The sequence below is a fragment of the Tenrec ecaudatus genome, chromosome 2, assembly GCF_050624435.1.
Source record: "Tenrec ecaudatus isolate mTenEca1 chromosome 2, mTenEca1.hap1, whole genome shotgun sequence".
Lineage (NCBI taxonomy): Eukaryota > Metazoa > Chordata > Mammalia > Afrosoricida > Tenrecidae > Tenrec > Tenrec ecaudatus.
This window is the reverse complement of record NC_134531.1, coordinates 136,086,792-136,099,496: the sequence shown is the minus strand read 5'-3', so window position 1 is coordinate 136,099,496 and position 12,705 is coordinate 136,086,792. Positions and strand designations below refer to the sequence as shown.

General features: G+C 38.9%; 1 non-coding gene across 1 annotated transcript; it reads right to left on the bottom strand.

The window, feature by feature from the left end:
* Positions 1–11,801: 11,801 nt before the first annotated feature.
* LOC142441955 (U6 spliceosomal RNA) lies at positions 11,802–11,908 on the bottom strand. Its single transcript, XR_012783231.1, has one exon. It is a non-coding gene; the product is annotated as a U6 spliceosomal RNA (small nuclear RNA).
* Positions 11,909–12,705: the final 797 nt, after the last annotated feature.

Genomic DNA, 12,705 nt, shown 5'->3' with positions numbered 1-12,705 from the left:
ATCAGAACTTGCAGTGTGAATAGTATGAATTTTGGAAAATTGGGAGTGGTCAAAAATGAAGTGGAACACATGAAGATCAATATCCTAGGCATCAGTGAGCTGAAATGGACTGGCATTGGCCATTTTGAATCAGAAAATCATACGATTTACTATGCTGGAAATAATGGTGTGGCACTCGTTGCCAGAAAGGATCTTACTAAGTGCATCGTGAAGTACCACACTGTGATTGCATGATGTCTATCTGCCTTCAAGGACGTCTAATCAGTACAACTAGTATTCTAATTTATGCACCAACCACAAAAGCTAGTGATAAAGAAACTGAAGAATTCTACCAATGACTTCAGTTGGATATTGATCAAACATTCAACCAAGATGCATTAATAGTTATTGGGGATTGGAATGAAAACGTTGGAAACAAAAAGGAAGGAACCGTAGTTGGAAAATATGGACTTAGGGATAGAAATGAAGCTGGAGATAGCATGTCGGAATTTTACAAAACCAATGTCTTGTTCATAGTAAATACATTTTTCAACAACACGAAGTGTGTCTATACACAGAAACTTCCCGAGCTGGAATACATAGAAATCAGATTGACTATATTTGTGGGACGACATGATGGAGAAGCTCAATCCCAGCAACCAAAACTACACCAGGATCCAACTGTGGAACAGACTACCAATTGCTCATAGGTAAGTACAGGATAAAACAAAACAAAAAAATCTAAAAGTCCACTGGAGCCAAACGATGACCTCGAGTGTATCCCATGTGAATTTCAAGAGCATCTCAAGGACAGATTTGACACAGTGAACACTAATGACAGAAGGCCTGATGAGCTGTGGGAGGACAGCAAGACCATCATCCATGAAGAAAGGGCAGCAAATAACAACACAAGAGTGTGTGAGTAGGGAATGCTCATTCTATTTGCCTCAGAGGCTTAAATGACTCAGATAGACACCCGTGCGGTCACTTCTTTCTCCTCTTGAAGCAACTTATGAGGTCACTTGTCTACGTCATAACTTACCTCCTTTGATTACTCTCCTGAAGTGAGGGCTGCACGTGTGTCCCAACTGAAACAGACTGTTCTTTAGGGATGTTTCTGACGGTGAATGCGCAGATTGCCATAGATTTAACCAGAACAGCATTTTGTGAGCACAATCTTCTCATCCTAACCAAGCCCTTGCTCTTAAGTATGTATATAGACAGTACCACCACTCCACACCCATCTGATAGCGCTATATTTTAAAAGTGTCCGGTGTGCATCTTATCTGAAAATTTATGATCCCGGGGCTTCCCAGTTGATTCCAACTCATGGTGACCTGCTGTGTGTGTCAGAGAAGACGGTGCTCTGATTTTTTGGGAAGAGTTTTGGAAGGCCTTTCTTCTGAGGAACCTCTGACTAGGCAGCACTTTGGTTAGCAGCTGAGTATGTTAACCATGGTTATGCCATCTAAGGACTTCCATAAATGTATTAAGAAGGATAAAATAAAATGTATTTGTAATTGAAAAAATAAAAAGGAAACAACAAAAAGATCAAAGTGATATCAGAAAAGACTCTGAAACTTGCTATTAATCATAGAGGAGCCAAAGCAAGTAGAAGAAAGGATGGAATCATGGAACTGAATAGAAAATGTCAAAGGGCAACTTGAGTAGACAAAGCCAAATACTGTAATGAAATGTGCAAGGACCTAGAATTAGAAAACCTAAAGGGAAGAACACGCTCAGTATAACATACAGAAAGAACTCAAGAAAAAAACCTGAAGACTCAAACGACAATTTAGAAGGAATCAAGAAGCAAAATATTGAATGATGCAGGAAGCATTGAGAGAAAATGGAAAATAAATTCAGGCAGTACACCAAAAAGAACTAGCTGACTGTCCACCATTTCAGAAGGTAGCATATGAGCAAGAACCAATGGTATTGAGAGAAGAAATTGAAACAGCACTGAATGCATTATCCCAAAACAAGGCTCCAGAAACTGATGGAAGACCCATGGAAATGTTTCAGAAAGCTGAAGCAGCACTGGAAGCACCCACTCCTCTCGGCCAGGAATTTGGAAGACAGCGACTTGGCCAACTGACTGGAAGAGATCCATATTTGTGCTCATTGTAAAGAAAGGTGGCCCAAAGTATAGAATGCTCAGCAGAAAGTTCAAACTATAGAATGGCATCATACACAAGTAAAATTTTGTAAAAATCATCCAGCAACAGTTGCAGCAGTACATTGACAGGGAGCTGCCAGAAGTTCATGCTGGAATCGGAAGAGGATGAGATGTGGAACAAGAGCTATCGTTGCTGATGTCAGATGCATCTTGACTAAAAGCAGAGGATATCAGAAAGATGATTACTTTGACTAAGCTGTTGCATCGACTAAGCAAAGGCGTGAGACCGCGTGGCCCATCATAAACGGTGGGTCGCCTTGAGGAGAATTCCCATGCTGGAACGCCTCATTGTGCTCATTCAGAACTTGCACATGGATCGAGAGGCAGTTGTGGGGACAGCACAAGGGAAGACTACAGAACAATGGTTTGAAACCAGCGAGGGTGTGTGTCGGGTGGTATCCTCTCACCATAACTGGTCAAGCTGTCTGCTGAGCAAACCGTCAGGGAAGCTGGCTTATATGAAGAAGAGTGCGGCATCAGAACTGGAAGAAGGCTTATTAACAACTTTCAAAATGCAGATGACACACCCTTGCTTGCCGAGGGTGAGGAGGGCCTGGAGCACTTGCTCATGAATATCAAGGATTGTAACCTTCAGTGTGAATCACAGCTAAATGTCAGGAAGACCCAAATCCTCACGACTGAATCAGTAAGCAACGTGATGGTAAATGGAGAAAAAGTTGAAGTTGTCAAGGGTTTTGTCTTGCTTGTGTCCACAATCAATGCTCATGGGAAAAGCAGTCAAAAGAGTCAACAGAGGAGTTGCATTAATAAATCTGCTGCACAAGACCTCCTGAGAGTATTGAAGAGCAAGGATGTTACTTTGAGGAATAAGGTGCATCTGACCCAAGCCATGGTGTTCTCCATGGCATTGTATGCATGTGAAACTTGGGCGCTGAATAAGGAAAACCAGAGAAGAATAGATCGCATTAAATGGTGGTGCTGGAGAAGAATTTTGAAAGTACCACGGACTGCTACAAGGACAAACTGTTCTTCATTGGACGAAGTAACCAGAGTGGTCCTTGGAAACAAGGATGGCATGACTTTGTCTTATATACTTTGACATGTTGTGAGGAAAGACCAGTCCCTGGAGAAGGCCATCATATATATATATAAATAATTTTTAAAGATCATTTTATTGGGGCTTATATAGCTCTTATCATAATCCACCCACCCATACATTGTGTCAAGCTCATTTGTACATATGTTGCCATCATCATTTTCAAAACATTTTCTTTCTACTTGAGTTCTTGGTATCAGCTCATTTCCCCCCCCCCCCCACCCTCTCCCTTATGAATCCTTGATAATTTAAAATTTTTAATTTTTTTTTCATGTTTTACACTGAATGATGTCTCCTTTCATCCACTTTTCCCTGCGAGGGGGTTATATAGTGATCATTGTAATTGGTTTCCCCTTTCTCCCCCCACCTTCCCCTTACCCTCCTGGTGTCAATACTCCCATTATTGGTCCTGAGGGGTTTATCTGTCCTGGATTCCCTGTGTCGAGAGCTCTTATCTGTACCAGTGTATATACTCTGGTCTAGCCTGATTTATAAGGTAGAATTGGGGTCATGGCAGTGGGGGGGGGCAGGGGAAGAATTAAAGAACTAGAGGAAAGTTGCCTGTTTCATGAGTGCTACACTGCACTCTGATTGGCTCTTCTACTCCTGCGACCCTTCTGTAAGGAGATGTTCAATTGTCTACAGGTGGGTTTTGGGTCTCTCCCTCATTCACATTGCTATGATTGTTCTGCGTCTTCAATGTCTGATACCTGATCCCACTGACACCTTATGATCACACAGGCTGGTGTGCTTCTTCCATGTGGGTTTTGTTGCTTCTGAGCTAGATGGCCGCTTATTTATCTTCAAGCCTTTAAGACCCCAGATGCAGTATCTTTTTATAGCTGGGCACCATCAGCTTTCCTCACGGCACTTGCTTATGTACCTATTTTGCTTCTGTGATCGTGTCAGGAAAATGAGCATCACATAATAAGGCCATCATATTTGGTAGAGTAGAGGGGCAGTGAAAAAGAGGAAGGCTCTGGATGGGATAGATCGACACAGTGACTGCATAAATGAGGTCAAGCATAGGAACATTTGTGAGGATGGCACAGGACTATGCAGTGCTTTGTTCAGTGGTGCATAGGGTCACTATAAGTCAAAGCTACCTCGAGAGCACCTAACAACAACAACATATCTTCATCTTAGCCATTCTGGTGGGAATGAGATGGTATCTCCTTGTGGGTTTGATTTGTATCTATGATATCTAATGACATACTGAAGCTTTCAATGGTGTTTGATAGCCATTTGAATTTCCACTTTATATGTTATTTCTCTTTCCTTTCTTTATCGACAATGAATAAGAAAGACCAAAGAAGAAATGTTGAATTATGGTGTTGGTAAATAATCTGCGGACTTCCAGAAGAACAAACAAATCAACCTTCAAAGTACATTCACAATGCTCCTTAGAAATGGGGATGACCTTAAAGGCTTGCAGGTAAACAAGCGGCCATCTAGCTCAGAAGCAACAAAGCCTACATGGAAGAAGCACATCAGCCTGTGTGATCATGATGTGTCAAAGGAATCAGGTATCAGGCATCAAGGAACAAAAAATCAAATCATACTGAATGAGGGGGGCGTGCAGATTGGGGACCCAAGACCCATCTGTAGGCAACTGGACATCTCCTTGTGACATCCTGGTCACAAGGAGGAGACAAGCCAGTCAGGGTGCAGTGTAGCAACAATGAAACATACAACTTTCCTCTAGTTCCTAAATTCTTCCTCCCCAGCCCCCACTATCATGATCCCAATTCTACCTTACAAATCTGGCTAGACCAGAGGATGTACACTGGTACATATGGGAACTGGAAACACAGGGAATCTAGGACAGATGATCCCTTCAGGACCAGTGGTGAGAGTGGTGATACCAAGAGGGTGGCGGGTGGGTATTGTGGAAAGGGGGAGCCAATTACAAGGATCTACATTTAACCTTGTCTCGGGGGGAAGGGCAACAGAAAAGTGGGTTAAAGGAGACATCAGACAGTGTAAGATATGACAAAATAATAATTTATAAATTTTCAAGGGTTCATGAAAGAGGGAGGGTGGGAGAGGGAGGTGAAAAATTAAAAGCTGATACCAAGGGCTCAAGTAGAAAGAAAATGTTTTGAGAATGACGAGGGCAACAAATGTTCAAATGTGCTTGACACGATGGATGTATGCATGGATTGTGATAAGAGTTGTATAGCCCCCAATAAAATGATTGAAAATAAAAGAAATGGGGATGGTTCTGTGATGCTCATATTTCTGACATGATCTCTGAAATCAAAATGGGTGCATAAGCAAATACGGTGAAGAAGGCGTATGGTGCCCGGCTATCAAAAGATACAGCATCTGGGGTTTTAAAGGCTTGAAGATAAAATGTGGCCATCTAGCTGGGAAGCAGCAAAGCCCACATGAAAGAAGGACACCAGCCTGTGTGATCACGAGGTGTCAAAGGAATCAGGGTTCATGCACCAAAAGACCCAGGACAAACAATCATATCACTGTGAATGGGGGTGGGGTGGGGGGGAGGTTGGAGTGGAGACCTAAAGCCCATCTGTAGACAACTGGACATCCCCTCACAGAAGGATCACAAGGAAGGGACGAGCCAGCCTGTGTTCAGTATAGCACCGACAAAACATGCAAGTTTCCCCTAGTTCTTTAATACTTACTACCCCCCCAACTATCATGACCCCAATTTTACCTTACACATCGGCTAAACCAGATCATGTACACTGGTAAAGATCAGAGCTCTGGACACAGGGAATCCAGGACAGATGAACTCCTCAGGAACAACAATGGGAGTAGCGATACCATAAAGGTAGGGGGTAGGTGGGGGGAAAGAGGGGAACTTATCACAATGATAGATGTATAACTGTCCCTCCATGGGGGATGAATAACAGAAATGTGGATGAAGGGAGACAGCGGGCAGTATAAGATATGAAAACAATAATTTATAAATTATCAAAGACCCATGAGGGAGGGAGGGGAAAAATGAGGAGCTGATACCAAGGACTCAAGTAGAAAGGAAATATTTTGAAAGGCGGATGGCAACATATGTACAAATGTGCTTGACACAATGAATGTATGGATTGTTATAAGAGCTCCCAAAAATATTTTTAAAAAGAAAGAAATGGGTGTGGTGAGACTGTCTCATATACATATTATTGAGAGGGGCCCCAAAACATGGAGAAAGACATCATGTCTGGTAAAATACAAGATCAGTGAAAAGAGGAAAGCCCTACGTGAAGCGACCCGACATAGTGGCTACAACATTGACTCAGGTATAGCAGTGATTGTGATGTTGGTGCAGGCTGGAGCCTGTTCTGTTCTGTTAGGCAAAAGGTTACTAGTAGTTGGAACCGACTGGATAGCACTTAACAACAACAACAAAACCCCAATCACCGTTAGAATGATGAATACATAGGACATCAGTAAATAGCAATCCTTATCTTGATCTCATTCGTTTTTAAAAAAAAAATCATTTCCACCACCACCCCTGGATTAAAAAAAATCATTTTATTGGGGGCTCATATAACTATTATTACAATCTATCCATCCATCCATTGAGTCAAGCACATTTGTGCATTTGTTGCTCTTATCATTCTCAAAACATTTTCTTTCTACTTGAACCCTTGGTATCAGCTCCTCATTTTCCCCATCCTTCCTCCCACCCTCCCTCCCTCATGAACCCTTAATAATTTATAAATTATGATTATTTTTTCATGTCTTAAAGTGTCCGATGTCTCCCTTCACCCACTTTTCTGTTGTCTGTCCCCCAGGGTTATATGTAAATCATTGTGATCAGTTCCCTCTTTCTCCCCACCTTTCCCTTACCCTCCTATTATAGCTACTCTTGATATTGGTCCAGATGGGTTTATCTGTCCGGGATTTCCTGTGTTTCCAGCTCTGATCTGTACCAGTGTACATCCTCTGGTCTAGCTGGATTTGTAAGGTAGAATTGGGGTCATGACAGTGGTGGGGAGGAAGCATTAAAGAACTAAAGAACTAAATGAAAGTTGTACGATTCATTGGTGCTATAAAAGCACCTTGACTGACTCATCTCCTCCCTGAGACCCTCTATAAGGGGATGTCTAGTTGCCTACAGATGGGCTTTGGGTCTCCACTCTACACTCCCCCTCATTCGCAATGGTATGTTTTTGTTTGTTTGTTTGTTATTTGAAGCCTGATATCTGATCCTATCCACACCTCGTGATCACACAGACTGATGTGCTTCTTCCATGTGGGCTTTTATCCACACCTCGTGATCACACAGACTGATGTACTTCTTCCATGTGGGCTTTGTTGCTTCTCAGCTAGATGGCTGCTTATTTATCTTCAAGCCTTTAAGACCCCAGATGCTATATCTTTTGATAGCCAGGCACCATCAGCTTTCTTCACATTTTGCTTATGCAACCGCTTTGTCTTCAGTGATCATGTTGAGAAGGTGAGCATCATGGAATGCCAGTTTAATAGAACAAAGTGTTCTTTCCTTGAAGGAGTACTTGAGTAGAGGTCCAATGTCCATCTGCTATCTTAATGCTAAACCTATGAATATATGCACATAGATTTAAAATCCTTTCAGTTATCACCATCATGTAGCATTTTCTATGATTTCTGTGTAGATTTCTTTATCAGATAAAGAAAGTTCTAGCTTGCTGAAGTTCATTTTTAATGGTTAATGAATGTTAAGTGTTACTAATTGATTTTTTTTTACATCTATCCAAATGATCATATGACTTTATGCTCATTGAATAATTTATCCTTTAACTAGTCTGGTGTTTTAAGGTTAAAATTACTTTACTTTCCTAGAGTGAATTTTCATAATATATTATGCTTTTTTATATACTCTTGTTTTACTTGGCTAATATTTTGCTTAGAATCCTTGCCATACATTTTCATTAGTATTATTTCTTACTTACTTCTTTCTTGCATTATCTGTTAGACTTTGGTTTCATTTCCTTGCTAATCTAAACTATACTAAAGGATATTTATCCTTTTTCTATTCTGAGGAAAAGTTTGTATAAGATTGGCATTACCTGGCAAGCCTTTTAGACTTGGCGCTTTCTTTGTGGCAAGGTTTAAAGTCAGAGAATCAATTTCTTTAATAGTCATGACAATACAATATTTTCAATTTATTTTTGTATATTAAATGGTAATTTTAAAGGAAATTTTCATAAAATTTTTAAATGCATTGCTATCAAATTATTTACAATATTTTCTTATTTTTTATTACCTATAGAATCAGTAGTTATGCCTTCCTTTTAAAAGCATGTTTCTTTCTAAAATCACTCTTAACAGATTATTATCAATTTTGTTTTCCTTTTCAAAGAAGGTACTCTACTTTCTTGACCAATTCTAGTCAATGTTTATTATTTCATTCCTTTTGTTCTCATATTTATTATCTCTGTGTTTTTACTCTTCTTGGTTTTAATGTTTTTTTGTTTTTTTACTAAGTCATTGTTTTGATACTTAGCTCATTAAATTTTTCCTTTCTTATTTTCAAATATGTACATTGAAGGTGCATATTTACCTCTAATCACTGCCTACATTCCATCTTACAAGCATCTATATGAATTTTATGCTTATCACTCACTTAAGATATTTTCTATTTCCATTATAATTTATTCCTTATTGTTGTTGTTATTCTTAGATGCTATCCAGTCAGTCCTGACTCACAGTGACCTGATGTACAACAGACAGAAACACTGCCTGGTCCTGTGCCGTCCACACAATTGTTCTTAGGTTTGAGCACATTGCTGCAGCCACTGTGTCAGTCCATCTCCTGAGGGCCTTCCTCTTTTTCACTGCCCTCCACTTTACCAAGCCTGATGACTGCTCTATCCTGACAACATGTCCAAAGAATATGAGACCAAGGCTCACCATCCTTGTCTCTAAGGAGCATTATGGTTTTATTTTCAAGGCAGATCTGTTAGTTATTTGGCAGTCCATAGTACTTTCAATATTTTTTGCTGATACCATAGTTTAAATGTACTGATTTTTCTTTTGTCTTCCTTATTCAATGTTCAATTTTCACATGCATATTATGCAATGGAAAATATCATGCCTTGGGTCAGACACACCTTAGTCCTCAAAGTAAAATCCTTGCTTTACAAGCTTCAAAGAGGTCTTGCGCAACAGATTTACCTAATGCAATGCATTGTTTGATCTCTTCCCTGCTGTTTCCATGAATATTGATTGTGAATGCAAACAAGATGAAATCCTTGGCAACTTTGAATTTTTGTTTGTTATGATGTTACCTATTGGTCCTTGATTCATGGATTAGGATGCTGTAACATTTTCAAAATATGTCAACTTTCTCCTTATGTTTTAATTATTCATTTCTTATTTAATTCCACAGTGACCTGAAAATATACGGTTTGCTTACAGTCTTTTGAGATTTGAAAGGACTTGTCTTATGCCCAGTCCATGCCATAGATTTGAAAATGTTCTTTGTGTACTTGAATTAAATGTTATTATTGTTTTCTGAGGTTGTAGATAGAGTAGTCTCCACATATACATTGTTAATCATGTAGTTTAAATCACCTATATATTTTTCTGAGTTTTTGTGTCTGCTTAGTGGATTTAGATCACCATTATAATTTTAATAGGAACTCTGATGGCATAGTGAATTATGTTTTTGGGCTACAAACTGCAAGGTCAGTAGTTCAAACCCACCAGCTGAGGCTTTTTGCTGAAGATTTGCAGCCTCGGAAGCCAACAGGGGCAGTTCTGCTCTGTTCCTTAGGGTCACTGTGAGTCAGAAACGACTTCGTGAGTTTTTGGTATAATTATAATTTTGTCTACTTACAGTTGTGGTGATGTCAATGTTTGCATTTTAAAGTTTCTTGATAATGTGAAATAGTGGTATCTTCCTAGTTAATTTAACTTAGATCTTTTATCATTACAGCGTGTCTCTATCTCTAGTGGTGCTTTTTGCTTTAAAGGTTGACATTATTAAGGCCACATCAGCTTCCTATTGGTTGGTCTAAGTGTTTTCATCCTTTAGTGGTCGGCTTCATGATCGTCACTGAAAACAATGGGAAATTATTTCATTCTAATCAGCTAGTGCCTATCAGCACATGGAAGCTATCTTTCTATTGTTTTCTGGATCCCAGTGTTGTTGTTGAGATCTAGCGGCGGTTTCTACTAAGACATATACAACAGATCTGGGTCTGGGTAGCAGGAAATCCAACTCAGACAGTTCCAGAATATCTGCCCCAAGGTCAAAGCCTACTTTCTCAAGAATCGGCATTATGTGTGACCTTCCTGGGGCAAACCAGAAACTCAGGGTCAACTTATCAGGAACGTTGACTTTATTTTTTTATTATTATTTTGTAAATCACTTTATTGGGGGGGGGGTCATGCAACTTATCACATTCCATACATACACCCATTGTGTTAAGCACATTTGTATATTTGTTGCCACCATCATTCTCAAAACATTTGCTTTCTATTTGAGCCCTTGGTATCAGCTCATCATTTTCCCCCTTCTTCCCTGCTCCCTTCCTCCCCTTCACGAACCCTTGATAATTTAGGAACTTTGACTTTATATTGACATCAGAATCTCTCTGGTTTTATCAAGAGTCCTTGTTTTTTAAATGATCACACTCTAAGCTCAAGAAGGCTACATAATTTGTAGTTCTCAGTAAAAAAGTGGAAATGCGAGGCTTCTTGTTAAAAAAGCATTATGAATTTAAAGACAGTGATAGCAGAACATTAAACCAAATGTGAGAGCAGAATACTGAGAAACTGCAGTTTGTCCACCCATGAAGGTGACCTTGCCTGCTGGCTGATTCCGTAAATGGAATCATTTTTTTTTCTATTAGCATTGCAGTGAAAGTCAGAGGAGATGAAAGCTGTTTCCAAGAAATGAGCCCCGAAACTTTAGGGAAAAGAAAAATCTATAAACTTCTCGCAAACACTTGTAGTCATTTTCTAGCGAGAAGCCATAAAAAAATTAGGTCTTACAATTCTCAGATATTGATTTCAGAAGACAACTTATTCAGACTGTCACAAGCAAGCAGAAATGTCAAAGAAGTGAAAGAACACACTTCTGCTCATTTATCCCAACTATTATCGTTTAGGATTGGGTAATACTAAAGAAGTGGGAAAATAATCTAAAATCGGACTTAATTTTTGGGACATTTCTCCATAGGTATCATTCATTTTTTAGATTTTACAATGAAAATAATAACTTATATGAAGTAAATGCATACCAATGAGTAAATACTAGTATATTATTTACTATATACCATTATACTATACAGGAGAAAGATGAGGCTTTCTACTTATATAAAAATTCACAGGGGTACAGTTCTACCCTATTTTATAGGATGGCTATACATCAGAGGATTCGATGGCAGTGAGGGATATATGCATGGAAGGATACAAATCCAAAATAAAATTCAGATAGCTAATGAGATACCATGCTCTCGTTTGATCAGACGAATGAAAAGTATACTATCATCTATTTATTTGTGGAATATTTATTGAGTGCCTACTGAATGGAAAATGGTGAGACAATGAAAACAAAACAAAAACAGGAATATGCAAATAAATATTCAAAGGGGCTTCCAAAGTTTTATGGAAAAATTTTCTTTTCTTTCTTTAAATATGGAACGCTTCACGAATTTGCGTGTCATGTGTGCGCAGGGGCCATGCTAATCTTCTCTGTATCGTTCCAATTTTAGTATATGTGCTGCCGAAGCGAGCACCTTTTCTTTCTTTCTTAAATAGTTTTATTGTCATATAGTTCATATACCATAGATTTCAATATTTAAATATATTAAAGAGTTATGCAACCATCACCCCATCAATTTTAGAACATTTTATTTATTCTTGTACCCATTGTTATTAGCTTCTCACTATCTCTAACTTCCCTTGCCATGCCTCCAAAAAAAAAAAAATCAAAGAACCAAACTTGCTGCCATAACCCTAAGGAACTATTAATCTAGTTAATATCTCTATGGATTACCTATTCTGGAATTTATATTTTAATAATAATAATACCCCAAACAAAGTAAAACAGGTACTCAAATTTTAATTTATAATACAATTCCCTCCTCTGGTCTTGGACTTTGTTATTTACAGTCTTTGGGTCACACAGGCGGGTGTGCTTGTTCATGTGGACTTAGCTGACAGCTCACTCTGAAGGCTGCTTGTTTTGAGACAAACCTTTGAGACCCCAAATGCTAATCTTTCTGATAGCTAGGGACCATCTGATTACTTTGCCACATTTTCCTATTGTACTTAGATCATCAGCAATCTCATCATGAGGGCAAGTATAGAACAGGGCCACATTGTAAGAATTAATTGTTCTTAGTTTAGGGCTTACAATTAAATATGAACTCAAAATCCATTTGTTTATCTAAAGTTTATATTTATTCCCGGTCTGCTTTAGAGGCAGTATCATCAGCTTGGTGTAATAATTTAAGTAACCTCCACAAAAGATTTGGTAATTCTACTAATGATATCATTCATCTAGCCAATGAAATAGATTTTAAAGTACTAT